A 16,003-nucleotide genomic window follows, 5' to 3' on the forward strand; every position below is an offset into this window, starting at 1 on the left:
AAAGCACCCACTACACTCTCGGAGTGGTTGGCGTTAGGAAGGGCATCCAGCTGTAGAAACTCTGCCAGATCAGATTGGAGCCTGGTGCAGCCTTCTGGCTTGCCAGTCCTCAGTTAAATCGTCCAACCCATGCTAGCATGGAAAGCGGACATTAAACGATGATGATGATGATGATGAATGATGGCCGAGTGATTACACCTCAGCACATTTCCTTCATTTTATATTTCACAAGCTTATAATGCATGAAATGCCTATACGAGACCTCACAACACTAATCACAATAAAATATAAACTTTTTTAACCAGATTTTTTTTTTTTTTTTAATAGTGACTTCATACATACTTGAACATGAAATGCAACCACCAATTAAAGGTATATGCAAATTAGCATGTAAGCATCAATATAGGCATCACCTATCTACTATGTAGTGATCCAATGGAAATTAAAATTTTAAATATTCTTTCAAAATACAAAAATTATGCAGTCAATGCCAAAAAGTCAACTCCCAGCTAGATTGAAGTTATTTTACAGAAGTTTAAATTTCAGAAAAGCCTGAAAGGCAACACTTAACATTTCTCCTCCCTCATAGATACGAGACTCAATAAAAACAAACTCTATACAACTTCCAAGAATGTTTTTTTCCAGCAATGTAGGAAATACTAAATTAACTACAGAGGTGAGAGTAGCTGAGAGACGGCCATTGTTACACAGTCTGACAAAGGTTAGCAGGACAAAAGCTTAAATTATTTTTATTATAACTTGACATAGAAACAGAAAAAAATACTTATTTATTTTTTATTCAGACAACCAGAAATGTCCTTTCTCCAATTATACTAATACCTATGTATATGTTATTGATAAAGCTTTAAATTTGATTGTCCAACTCTTCTTATCTTTTACATTCACATTGCCATCTCTTGTTTTTCTATAAAATAAAAACTTGATTATACTAATTTTAGTCATCCTTTTAAATGCTTTCTTTTCTGCTCTGAAAACCACTCCACTTTTCATACACTTATTACACTTTCAATTTTATTGAAATAAAAATAACATTTAATTAAAGTATTTGTAAAAAGAAAAGTAAATCCAATTAAGATAACAATTAAAATAAAATAAAAAATTTTGAAATTTTTGTGAAAAAAAATCAATAATTTGCATTTAGTTTTATTGTGGATATGAGAAAAGAAAGCTATTTAAAGGCACATTGCAATTAGCAATGAAAAATATATAAAATATTTTTTATAAAAATTACCCCTGTAGAGGTGGTATTCTACAAATATTGTTTTTCAAAGACTGTATATAAATGTCTTTTGTTTCCAATTGGATATTGAAAGTTATAGTTATTATACATTTAAGAGAATTTAAGCTTCGTTATTTTTGGAAAGTATTTCTGGTTTTCTTCAATGAAATTTAATCTGAATTCTACGTATTGATATTATCTCTTCAATATTAACATTAAAAAAATGTAAGTGATAATCTAAATAGCTTATTAACAAGAAGTTTTCTCTTTTATTTTTTCTCCGCTTCCAAAATGTTCTAAACTCCTTTTCAGACAATCCTTTCTTATGTACTCCTACTCACAACTGGAGAGATTACTGATTGAAACATTGAGTACTTAACTGCAATAAAACATTAAATGTGGATTGCACCTAACTATTCAACTGACTACCTCTTTCATAGGCCTGCTCAGCCAGAGCTCACCTGGCACTAAAACACCAATAACATAAAGTAAGGTTATGTTTAAGCAGTGATGTGGGTACACTGGTATAATTGCATAATCCAATATCCTGAATAATCCTTTACAGAGCTAGTATTAAATCTAGTTTCTATAAAGTTAGACAAACGATAGACAGAACTACCTCTTCTAATTAAGAGACTGGTACATCGAGGCTTGCTTTCTTATCTAATTCCAAAGCTCAGTAAACAAAGAATGTGTGTTACCTAGAAGCTAGTATTTATTGTATCAACACAGCAGCAGATGTATACAAAGTAAAACCCAACGCCAAGTAGGATTGAAATTTCAATTTTGAGGGTATTGAACCAAAAGCAGACATCTGCCCATTACCCAATTAATATATAAAAACAAGACAATGGAGAAAACACAATTCAAGTTAAACATAATATCATAGTAAATTGATCCACAGAAGACAATTTCCTTTCTTTTACATGCCTAAATGGTTGAGATAATTTATTGTGAAAATAAGCAAAATTTTGAAATTAAACTCATTTTCTATTTCCATGTTTTGCACTATGTAGGTCTCAATAAGTCCATTCTCGGACCATACTTTTGTGCCTGTTCCTACAGACACTTGCATGCATACACATAGCACTACTGCAGTATCTAGTCACTACTACCATCAGCCCCACTCACATTCTCCTACCCTCCTCACACATCTCTCTTTCCCAATCCCCTTTCCCAGCCCACCTACACTCCATCTGTCCCACCCACTTCCCTTTCTACTACCTCTCCCTCCTGACTTAACTCTTTCCACAAGTATCCTCCTTTGTAGAGGCCTTCATTTCACACTAACTAACACCTACCAGCAATTATATCTACACCTGAACGAAGATCGAACAGTCTCTGCACTGCATCAAACTATGCACCATCATGGACCAAGACCACCACCTGTAGCACAAGACACTGGGTCAGAGCCAGTTCTACACCCTGGATTTATTTACTGACGCCTATCACCATGTATGCATCACTTCAACTTTCAAAAGTATTCTTCCATACCAAACTCCTCACTCTCTGCTCCTTTTGAGGTTGGGATGATCTTGTGATCAAATTGGTAAACAAGGGTTGAGTTGTGGTCATGCGATGTGCTGACCACTCCAAGAACCAACACTATGCAATAGTTCTGGAACCTCCTCTTTGTCATTTGCCTCTCAACACCTACCACTACTACCAACACTGTATTTCATCCACTATCCAATGACTCATCTCCTCCTCCTCCTTCCTCCCTCCACTGCCTCCAACCCCATACACTTCTTCCCCAAGATCCATCAACCCAAAACCCTGTAATTGCCCAACTGAACTCATCTCTCCCTACCTCAACACCTGGTGGCTGCTCTCTGCTCCCACATCCATGACACCAACCATGCCCTCCACCTCTTCCCTCAGCCCCTCACACTTCATTTTCACCATGGACATCCATATCCTACATATCCCCACACACTTGCTCAGCCCTCACACCATTCTTTATCTTAGTAGCTCAACTCTCTTTGTTTAGCCAAGCTTGTGCTCACCCTTAATTGCTTTTTTTTTTTTTTCTTCATAGGTTAAGACATAGGAACAGTTCACTGGAGTGGACATAGGAACAACAATCGGACTGAACTGCACCAGCCTAACTATTGGCCACATCAAGTCCAAATCTCCCAGTTTATCTCACCTACTCCTGGAGCTAAACACTTTCATCTCCTTCAGCAGTTCTTAATCACTGCCTCTCTCCAGTTTATGGCCTCCATCTCTGTTACCCCCATTTCCCTTACCTCAATACCTTACCCTCACCAATTCTGTCTTCTACAAACACACAAACTCTCATTTTGTTCTTATCCTCACACCCACCTACACCAAGCTCTCCATCCTCTATTCTCAGTCCCTGCAGTAGGAACCACAACAGGACCCATTTCTTCATTTGACATGGTTACACACCTACCCCTTATCTGATCCACCATCTCTAATACCTATGACATTGATTGCACTTCAGTGAATAATGAAGTTTTATTATCAACTATGTCTCATCTACAAGTGATATGAAATCAATTAAAATTATAAAACAATACTTACTAATAAATAAAATGAATTGCTATATTGTTTATTCCTCTGGTAAGTACACCACATATGAAATATATTCTGGAAAAAAATAAAACATAGATAAATTAAAATGAAAGAACATTATAAAATACATTTAAAAACGCTTTCATTAACCAAAAGACTCATAAAATAGTTATATTGAGGGAAAATAATAAGGCATTAAACTATTTTGAAAAGAACAGAGGGCAATACTTGTTTATCGGAGCAAATCTGAAGTGTTTTTCAAGTGTAAGAAGATCTAAAAGAAATTCCACTGACATCATTTTCATAAAATGTTCACATTTCCATTCATTATCAATTCATATTCAATCCTACTGCAGGTGTGCATTATTTTGTACTTATTTCTACATTAGCTTTCCATTATCTCAGTAATTCTACTTTATGTCAGTTAAACTAGCTGGTGGGGAATCGGTACCAAATCTTCTGAGAATGTAACCTGTGAGAGATCACTGTCCTATTCAACTGGAGATTCAAGAAGGGATTTGGAAACCTTAAAACTTTACCTCAGGACTTTGGAATTGTTTAGTTCTACATTTATCTTATATTATTGAACATGCATTAGGAAAGTAGTAATTCAGCACCTACATGTGAAAGACATTCATTTTGGAAACTGAATATAACAAATATTGAATATAAAAAATAGAAATGGTAATTTTGGAATACATATCTTGAATTGTATACATTCCAAAATTATTGCTTTTATTTTTATATCAAAACTGTTTTTACATGGTGTGTAAAAAAAAATTTCAAGTTACAATTTCACTAAACTAATTGTAAGTGATAATACATGATAAAATGTTTATATTTTAACACATCCTAATTTGTAAGATATGCAACATGTAATATTAAATGTATATCAGCTGAGATCAATTCTGAAATCAATTGAGCTAAATGATAATTGATAAGTAGGTGAATAACCTCAGACCAAAATATTGATCGACTCACCTCAGTCAAAGTCCAAACCATTGTTATCCTACTAAAAAAGAGTAAACTAATTCCACATAAAATTGGATAAACCTATTAGACAGCACAAAATGCAGGTGGTTAATCCTTGGTTGTATTTAATAATCAATAGAATGATTTGCCAGTAATACAGTTCTACCTGAATGGCTGATATCAATGCTAAGACAAAATTAGACTATGCTTGGGATTTATGGACCTCTGAAAGATAAGATTAAGAATAAAGACTTTGATGTAATGCATTTGTATGTGATAAAATCCAAAATCTTATACATAGATTAATAATCTGTAAAGCAAAAGAAATTGTAGGATAATTCATGACAGAAATGACATTTAAAAAAGGTAAACAAAGGGAAAGGTTAATATTTTAAAAATGGAAAGTCTTTCATTTTAAATAATTCTGAGATAAATGAAGTATAATAATACACAACAGCAAAATAAAAGAGATGCTATTTTCAGGTGCCACTTTTGCAATCTGAAGATGTAATATGGAAATGTAAATGAGAAAAATTGTGGCATTCTTCCATTTTCCAATGGCATTAGGCAATGTAGATGAAATACAATACATTGTCAGGTTTAGGAATTGGTCAAACAGCATCTTATTGTAGATGTACTCCAAAGAATTCCTCTTGGATATAAAATAATACTATTAAGCTAAAAACAGGATTAACAAAATTCATATATTGTCATTCTCACAAATAATTAAAATTTCAAGGCCAACTCTAAACTTATTTTTCTCTAATTTTATATTGCAATATTTTTTGTCTTTGGATATCAGGAGAATAAATAACTGGCTAGTTTAGATGACAACAAGACATTCCATGAAAATAGTGGCTTCAGTTCAACAAATATTGATTCTTTCTTTCTTTTACGAAATTAAAACCAGCTTTGTTTCTCAAATCAATTCAATAAAAGTTGATAATTAGTTGAGATTTAAAGATTCTAAAATAGTTTTTCTCACTCTCATTCGTATTTAACAACTATGCTGGTCCTATGGTGGACATTTGTCCTCAGCCATTTGAGTTTCTGCTCTAAACTGTGGTCACCTTACAGTGTAGGATTAATATCAGAACTTGAGGCAGTTCAGTGATACTACATAAGGAAGATTGCATCAATGGAACAACTGAGCTACTTGGAGTGACTGAAAGAACAACAACTCTACACCCTGGACGGGAGAGGTATGCAGTGATATATGTGTGGAAGATTCTGGAGGGGCTGGCACCAAGCTTTGGAATTGAGAGTTATATGAGACGTCAGTGCACTATTGCAAAAGTCCTAGCTATCTCATCTAAAGTGAGGACCATGTAGTGCAATAGCTTGGGATTCAAGGGCCCACAGCTATTTAACACCAAGCCAAAACATCAGAGGGATGTGGAGTGGAGATAGATGTTTTCAAGAAACAACTTGCCTTCTTGCTATCTAAGATCCGAGATGAACCAGTATCAAGGCAGGAAGCTCAAATGAGGGCAGCAGTATCGAACTCCAATCATTGCCAAAAGCCAATCCCATAGAATTGACCAATTAAAAGGTGATTATACTGACGGTGCCTCAGCATGGCCACAGCCTCAGGACCAAAACTTAAAAGAATATATATATATGAAATATATTCTACACTTTTACTGATTTTATTTATAAGTGTACTGGCTGAGAATCAAATCAATGCTGATGAAGGCTGGAGAGTATGTCATCCGAAACATTGTGTTAACAACAAACAAGATGAGGACAAATATCCGTCAATTGTAAATAATGTCACATAATTCCTCAATTCTTAAATATAGAACTGTACAATGCTGCACATTTTGACAGAGAGAGAGTTCATGGTATGGTTAGATGCATGAAACCTTTGATAAAGAGCTAACCAGACATGCACACACATATCACTTACATTTTTTCCATACTGGCATGAGAAAACGAAATTTGTTGAGCTAGTTTTCTTCAGCCAGATGCTGTTCCTGTCACCAATCCTTTTTTTTTTCCAAGTAGATTATATTTCCTTGTCTTTTACAAGATAACCCAAGGTGTGACAGGAACAAACCCAAAACCACAGTTTTAAAATTAACTTCTTAACTACACAGCCATATCTGCACATTTCTCCATCCCTCTCTCTCTCTCTCTCTCTCTCTCTCTCTCTCACCCCCCCCCCTCACACACACAAAACCAATCAGCATCAGCATCATCATCATCATCAAGCATCCATTTTCTATGCTTGAATGGATTAGGGTTAGACTGAAACTGGTAAGCCAGAGAACTGTACCAGACTGCAGTCTGGTTTGGCTTGGCTTCCAAGGCTGGATGCTGTTCCTAACACCAACCACTCTAAGAGTGTAGTGGGTGCCTTTTACATGTCACCAGCACTGGCCACAGTTGGTTTGACATGCCTTCTCAAGTACAGCAAATCACCAAATGTCTCAATCACTTGTAATCACCTCCATGAGACTCAACATCCACAGATCATGCTTCACCACCTCATCCTATGTCTTCCTGGATCTACCTCTTCCACAGGTTCCTTTCACAATTAGAGATCAGAGCTTCTTTACACACTTGTCATCATCCATACTCATAGCATGAACATACCAGCACAGTCTTCTCTCTTGCACACCACATCTGATGCCCAGTTTTTCTCTCAAGATACTTACGCTCTGTTGCTCATGCACATCTAGCAAAGCATACTGGCTTCATTTCTTTTAAGCCTTAACACATCCTCTGCAGGCACAGCCCATGTTTCACTGCCATGTAGCATGGCTGTTCGTACACAGGCATCATACAATCTGTCTTTCATTCTGTGGGAGAGGCACCTCATTACTAACAGAGGTAGTAGCTCTCTGGACTTTACCCAGCCTATTCTTATTCTAGCAATTATGCTTTCAGATCATCCACCTCCACTGCTGACTTGCTTACAGTGGGCACACCTGATGAAGTTTCTACCTATGCCTTTTCTACATATCGAGCAGGGCCATCTCCCTGAAGGAATTTGTGATTTATCCATTTTTCTACATACGTAAACTTTGGTCTTTGTTAGCATTAGCTCTAAGGCCCTTTGATTCCAGAACTTGCTTCCACACCTGAAATTTCTTTTCTAGTTCTGGTAATGATTCAGCTATAAGAACAAAGTCATCAGCATAGAGGAGCTGTCAATGGAAGTCCATCTTAAATTCCTCTGTTATAGCCTGGAGGACTATGATGAACAAGAGGGGGATGAGGACTGATCCTTGGTGAACTCCTACTTGTACAATGGATTCACTGCTATACTCAGCAACCTTCACCTTACTGACAGTATCTCTGTACATGGCTTGTACCACTCACCTACTATTCATCTATCCCTAGTTTCCGCATTGAACACCAGATAAGGGATCGGGGAATCCTGGTACAATAGGAACCATGGGGAAATATGACAAGAAAAAAGTGAGCTATTATGAAAAGAAGATGCTGATCCCTGTCATAGAATATGAAACTGAAAAGTTAAATATGAACTGAGTGTAAAGTGAGAAAACCCTGAGGCATGAGTCATGTTAAGCAGTCTTTGGCTATAGAAATATTCCAGTATGATACACAGTGGTAATATGGCAACTTTACGATTCCAATATCAAATTATCAATAATCTTGAACCTTGTCTCTTCTTCACTGAATCCTGCTATTAATAAATGATAGTCCGGTATGTAGACATTACACTGCAACTTAATTAAAGCTGAATTCATGTCTAGGTCAATAGACATCTCTTTATCATTACAATTTCTCTCGTTGTATATCTATTTTTATCTCTACTGCAACAAAAATAATTGCACAGGTTTAACTTTACGCATTAAAATTAAAGAAAAATTATATTTTCCACTTAATACAAAAAAAAAAAAAAATTGATTTCTCCTGACTAGAGAGACAACAACAATTTTCACTGCTTATAAAATTGATCCCACTGCATTGTTGATACTAGTGTCTCACCAACCACAAATAAGATGAAAGGTAGCATCTGAACTCTAAATGTAGACAGGACACAATATTGCTAAGACATCTAATTTGGTTCACCACTCTTTCTGCTCACTTAACATTCAATTACTTAATGAAAATGTAGATAATATTAAGAATTATACATTGAAAATGTTCCTAGCAAAAATATTGAATTCATAAACGGATTTCCCACTGCCACCGCAAGATATATTTTGTTTATTCTCTATAAATAAATAGAAAACAAATTTTAAAGGATCAAATTTTGAATATGACATTGCAAACAATTCCCTATTATAAACAAGAAGTTTATAAGCTCCATTGGCAACTATTCATACGAAATACAAGAACTACAAAAATAATACAAGAAAATGTTCTCTTGCCTTTGTCTTAAATGTTTACATATAATCATTGATTCTTTTTTAGTTGCTTTTTAACTCAAGCTGGCTAGCCATCTATCAATCTCTCTCTCACTATGCTTGTTGCTACCTATTTACACCAACTGGCAAGGTTATGGTTTCATTAAAAATGTGATTGGATAACAAAACAGAATCAAATAAGCACTAAGTTAAAATTGTATCTGTTGGATAAAAATGTCTGCAGCTAAATTACAGATGATTGATTTTTTTTTTTTTTTTTCAAAAAAAAAGTTCACAGCCCAATACATTTTTCAAAAGATTACACCCAAACCTTCATTCTTTATATTCTAAATCAATATCTTACACAATTACAACTTTTTGTAGAACCAATACTTTTATGCACTTAATTTTATCATGTTAGTGAAGGTCATAGGTTTCATTATTTGCAGCATTTATCATCATGTGCACATATACACTCACATTCTAACAAGAATAATACAAGTGTTCATGAGTGAATATACATTCATGTGTATATATTTTTAATTGGTTTCAAACACTGCACTATGGCCATGCTGGAGCACTATTACTCATTTCAATGCAGTATGTATCTTATTGGTATTTGTCTGCTCACTACATTATACTTTTTGAAACAACACAGACTTTTACAACTTCCTTGTGTTGTGCCAAACATATAAATACAAACACACATGCATGCGATGGTCTCTTCCACAGCTTCAATCAAACTAAATTCCCCTCACAAGGTACTGGCCAACTCAAGGCTATAGTAGAAGACAGTTACTGAAATACCCCACAGTGGGATCAGACTCTCTACCATGTTGTTTTATATCTGCTTTCAATTGGCTGGTGTTCATATACGTCATGTAGCTGGATACCTTTTGTCTTACCAACCATTTTACAAGTGTATTGGGAATACACAAGCATGCATTACAGTAATAATATGCCAGTTCTATCATAAAACTTAGACAATCGACTAAGTCTGATAAAATAACAACACCCTTTAAGAGGTGCCTCAGCTTGGCTGCAGTCCAATAAATGAAACCAGTAAAATATAAGAGGATACACATATTCATTTATTCAAAAATAGTAGCTAAAGATCACAGATGAGTACCTCATCTCACATATACTAACATTTATCAGACTGTCCATACCTTAAGAAAAACTTATATGTGTATGTATGATAGAAACCATAGTGAACTATAAGGGACTGGACAGTATGTGTGTGTATCAGTATATCTGTCTATTATAACAGATATAAAAAAAACACATGTCAAAGACTAAAAATAAATTGAAGATCTCTAAATACCTCACCTAAACTCCAATAATGGTCAATATTTTCCTATTATTGCAATATTTTTCATTGTATTGCATAATGATAATAATTTTCTAATCCCTAAAGCAGAAAAGTTGATTAATATAAGATATAACAACATAGAAGAACAATAAATAATTAATGAGAATGTGCGAAATAAGCTTCCCAGCAAGCAGAGTTTGAAATTTGATTTCAATTTAGAACTGGAAATATCTATCTTCATTCATTTTGCAACCATTAAGATTATTGAAACATTTAATTTGTCTCTTGTACACATAGAAATTTCATGCTTTTTAGTTTTCTAATTCTTTCATTAATAAACCAGCATTTGAATTATGCTGACAAATTGGGAACACTGAAACACGGTACCCTCTCCCCAGAGTCTTAACCATATAAACTAAACAAATAAGAGAGTATTGCAGTTCGCTTGAAGCATTGTGTATTGTTTGTAAAGAATAAAAAGTCTTGAATGGTACAACAATGCTCTATAAAACAAACAACGGGCTATATACCTGTTGTAATTTAGTCATCCATAGTCTGATGATATTTTGGAATAAAATTCCTTCTTAGAATGAGTTGCTGCTGTAATCGGTTTTTCCAACTGATTTTAGCAGCGACTCCATCTCAGAATACCTGAAGAAGGAATTTTATTCCAAAATATCATCAGACTATGGATAACTAAATTACAACAGGTATATAGCCCGTTGTTTGTATTATAGAGCATTGTTGTACCATTCAAAACTTTTTATTCTTTATAAACAAATAATGCTGATAAGCAAGCTTCTGCCACTAATGTTAGACTGTGCCATGTTTTGTATTTGTCTTTATAACTATAATGAAGTCATCTACAAAATACTAAAAACTGTTAAAATACTGGCACAAAATATAAAACACACACACACAATCTGAAATGTATACAAGTTTTTTTTTTTTTTTTTTTTTAATGAATTCTTCTTCAGGAATAAATTTTTTGTAACTAAATTGGTGTAGATAATATGAAGGTTTTTAAAAATAAATAAGTAGAATTGTTTTTGTTTTTTTTGTTCACAATTCACTTGGATAGTAATCAATTAATTGATTAGTAGCAAGCTTAATTGAAATGAAAGCTCAACTGCAAATTGAGATTATATCTGACTACTTCATTTCAAAATGTACAAAATGCTGACCTACTTAAATCATTAATACTAGAGAACAATGCCAATGACATTTAAGAGTGAAAAATAGCCAAAGAGGACTAAAACTAATTGACATTAACTAAAAAATAAATGTTTCTCTTTTGTCAAAACTGACAATTACCAATGTACAAAGCCATACCTGAAGTATTGTAATTGATTAAAGTTTACTGAAAACAGTTATCCATATTTGAAAAAAAAAAAAGAAAAGAACAATAAAAAGTACTAATAATATCAATGAATTATAGTTTTAAATTCATAAAAGATGGCTACATAAGTTCAAGCAAAAAGATAAAAAATATAAATACATCGTTTTCAAGGACATAACAAAATGATGCAATAAATCATAGTTCCTGGTTCTCTTGTAAGAAATAAGTCTATCAATGAATACAGGCATGCAGGTAGCCATTTACATCTGAGCATAAATTACAGATGATGCTACAAATAAACAATCTTCTCTTTATTTAAAAAAAGATTTTTCAGATATGAATTTCTGCCACTGCTTTGAAAGAAAGCAGAACCATTTTAATAATGATGAGATTAAAAGAAAAAACTTCTAAAATGTGTGTATGCTAACCATTTAGTAAAGTGAGGAGGGTCAATAAAAAATGCAAAAATATATGAACCAACGAAAACAATACTTTATACGAATTTTAAAAAGACAGAAAAATTCATCAAAAGATAATAGTTACAATTTTTATTTCACTTAATATCATTCGAAGAAGTTCACTTTTAAAAAAATATTAGTTGTATGAAGAATAACTTCCAATAAATTAATCAAAGAGGAAATAGTAAATAAATACTATTTAAATGAAGAATAGGAGAAACAAGAATTACAATTCATGGAGAAATACTTAATAAATATCTTTTAGTGTTAAATACCAATGAAAAAGTAATCAATTGCTTAAGTTAATTAGCTCTATAAACTAGGTGGGGTTCTTTGTGAAGAAAATAATTGCATGAGGAAGAAAACCCGAACACAAGTTAATGAGAGCAATTAAAATGTATGCAAACCTCACAAAGAACATTCTTGTTGGATTCTAAACAGGAAAATAAAACTAATTGATTAAGATTAACGTTATCAATTCTGTAAACAATAAATATACTGACTGAATTTATTCACTTACTTAAATGTTTTTAATTAACCTGATTCTAGCAGTAAAATTGAAGCTATTGTTCTTTATTTCCAAACTAAATTTCAAATGAATTGAAGACGTGTTAAATTGCGTAAAGTGCCTTCTAGTAAACTCAAAAGACAAAAATAAAACTCATTAGATGTCATAAACACCATTCATGCTGTTCAGAACAGCTTCTTCTACATGCAACAGAGTAATATAATGCTACAGTATAATATAAACATTATTCATGCAGTTTATAACAAATTTTCTTTTCCTTGCAACAGTGTAACAGAATTTCAATAAAACACTGAAGCTGGGAAAATCGAGAACTAGGCTACCTTTAAAAACAAGACTGGCATATATCTAATATTCGTTTACTTATTTCAATCATTAGGCCATGGTGGGGCACTGTCTTGAAGTGCATAGTTGATCATAATGACCTGTAGTACTTATCAATCTCCATTTGTCAAAACGCTAAGTTACATAACATAAACAAAACAGAGCAGTTTTTAAGCAGTGCCAACATAGAGCAAACACACGTACGTATATAAATATAAGTTTTCTGCTGTTTCCATTTCCATTTGCCAAATTTCATTCAAAAGGCATTAGTCAGTCCAATGTTAAAGTAGAAAACACTTGCCCAAGGTGTCAAGTGGAATTGAATCTCAAATTAAGTGAGTGTGAAACAAACTTCATAACAACAGTCATATGTGCACTAATACATTATCTAAAAAAAGGTTATATATATAGATTATGTATAGTAAAACTAAAATAAGGATTTACAATAAACTGTTGGATCAGTTAAATTTTGGTGAAATTTACTAAAAAGATGTTCCTGAAAAGAGAATGGACAACAAGAATGGAAGATGGTAATAATTTCTTCCACTACATAACTTCTGTTATTGGGGCTTTATTACAGATTTTATCATCCTATAGTGATACTTTGGAAGAAGAAAGTCTATTAGAATGGTTTACTAATGCCATCTGTAGGCTAACAGGAGAATTTGAAACTGGGACTCCAAGGTAAAGAAACACTTGAATATTATACAGATGTTCTTACTGAATATAACAATGAGCTGTGCCTATTCCTGGTATCATTTTTAAGTAACTTTCACTAAGGAAAAGTTGTCAAGATTTACTTAATGGCCAATTAAGTGATATGAAATAGGGATTATAAACAAATGAACTAAGTTTCATAAGAAAAATGAACATTAAAAAAAGTGTACAAAAATGAAAATAAAAAAGCATGACCTTCGAACTTTAGACTTCACAGAGGCAATGACTAGTGATTGAGATTTTTGGCAATATGCTGTGCTTGAGAAGACCTGTCAAGCCAAGTGAAATCATAGTTGTGGCTGATGCTGGTGTAACGTAACTGGCACCCGTGCCAGTGGCATGTAAAGAGCACCTTCCGAGTGTTGGGCCTCACGGAGGCAAAGTGGCTGAGCTCCTTTTGAGCACTGGGCCTCACGGAGGCAATAACAGAGACCTTTGGCATTATGTTGTTCTTGAGAAGAAGACCCATGAAGCCAAGCAAAATTGAACTCATGGCAGATACCATTGTCACAAAAATGGCACCCATGTCGGTGGCACATAAAAGCACCCATTACGTGCTTGGAGTGGTTGGCAATAGGAAGGGCATCCAGCCGTAGAAACCATGCCAGATCAGACTGGAGTCTGGTGCAGCCCTCCAGCTGGCCAGCCCCCGGTCAAACCGTCCAACCCATGCCAGCATGGACAACAGACATTAAACAATCATGATGATGATGATATATACATACACACACATGTATTGCCAGATCCATGCAAGCATGGTTAAGTGGACACTAAAAATAATGATGATAACGATATATATGCACAAATATGGCAAAGTAATTAAGAGGTGTTTACTTCCTAAACATATGGTTTAAGGTTCAGGCATAATGCATGGCACCTTAAGTGTCTTCTACTACAGCATTGAGCAAATCAAATCTTTGAGAAGACCTGATCAACAGAAACTGAAAGAATCTCATACATGTAAAGATGCATGAGTGTGTGTGTGTGTGTGTGTGTGTGTGCGTGCGCAAATGATTTCACATTTTCTGCATATAGCTTCCTTACTGACTATAAACAATGGCTTCACAAACAATATCATTTGCTTGCAGTATATTGTGAGAACATGTCCTAGCTTCATGACACGTCTTAACATGTTACACAACCATCACAAACAAAGGGTTATTTCAGTGTTGTACATGTCTCCATATATGAATATGTCCAGTTGTTTGTTGTTTCATAGACTTAAAGATCATTACCCTATTTGGAAACAGCATTGGCAACTGGAAAGGCATCCAGCTGTAGAAAACTCTGTCCCAACATACACTTATCGGATTCATGCAAGCAAGGAAAAATAGACATTAAAATAATGATGGTGATGGTGTGTGTGTAGGAGAGCATGTATTTTGTGTATGTGTACATGAGTGCATGTATTTTGTGTGTACATGTGATCAAGTCACATTATCTTCAAATCACATCCAAGATGTAAACAAGTGTTGCCATCATAAACATGGTGTCATTCATGTGCTATCTTCTTTGAAATCGTATCTAGCCATCGAGCTGTTCATGTTCAAGGGACTAGGAGAAATATTACTGTACTTGAAAACAGGTGAATGCTGGCAACAGCAAAGGCATTTGGCTGGAGAAAATCTGCCTCAATAAATTTTGTTTGACCAATGAAAGGATATATACACATATATAAGTATGCATACTCATATTAATGTACACATATATATTTTTTTACATACACACACACACACAGAGTGCAACCATTATTTGGCACAAGTGCCTTCTACTGTAGCCCCAAGCCAATCAAAGCCTTTTTAGTGGATTTCTACAATCAAGAAGCTTACTTTATAATCTTATTTTGGAATGTTTAAATAGTTAAAACTAATTGATCACACAAAAATAAGCCAAAACCAATTTTTTTCTTTTTTCAAATAATTTATATACCTGGAACAAAACTGTAAATAACTATATATGAGTAAAAACAATGATTAAACTTTGACAGGTATTCAAATATTCATTTATATCACTGTTTTTATCATGGTACACCTTACTCATTTACTTTCCTTGTCACTTTCCACTATTTAAAACCGGATGTTTGATAAACTGTAAACTTTTCCAAATAGGATGTCTAGCTGACCATGGTAGAATAATGGCTCAGAGAGAAATATTCCAACCTCATTAAGCATTTATAATATGACATATTTGTTAAATATATATATATGACAAATGAATAACTGAATTCTCTCCCTTGATAGAATACTGTACTTAAG

General features: G+C 33.9%; 1 protein-coding gene across 3 annotated transcripts in view; it reads right to left on the reverse strand.

The window, feature by feature from the left end:
* The window catches only part of LOC106882512 (uncharacterized), a 146,243-nt gene that overhangs the window by 96,339 nt on the left and 33,901 nt on the right, over positions 1–16,003 (reverse strand). For all 3 annotated transcript variants that reach the window (XM_014933208.2, XM_052973390.1, XM_052973389.1), the window contains exon 2: positions 3,788–3,853. The gene's annotated coding sequence lies outside the window, so the exon portion shown is untranslated. The remainder of the gene's footprint in view (positions 1–3,787; positions 3,854–16,003) is intronic.

The sequence above is a fragment of the Octopus bimaculoides genome, chromosome 15, assembly GCF_001194135.2.
Source record: "Octopus bimaculoides isolate UCB-OBI-ISO-001 chromosome 15, ASM119413v2, whole genome shotgun sequence".
In the NCBI taxonomy this organism is placed as follows: Eukaryota; Metazoa; Mollusca; class Cephalopoda; order Octopoda; family Octopodidae; genus Octopus; species Octopus bimaculoides.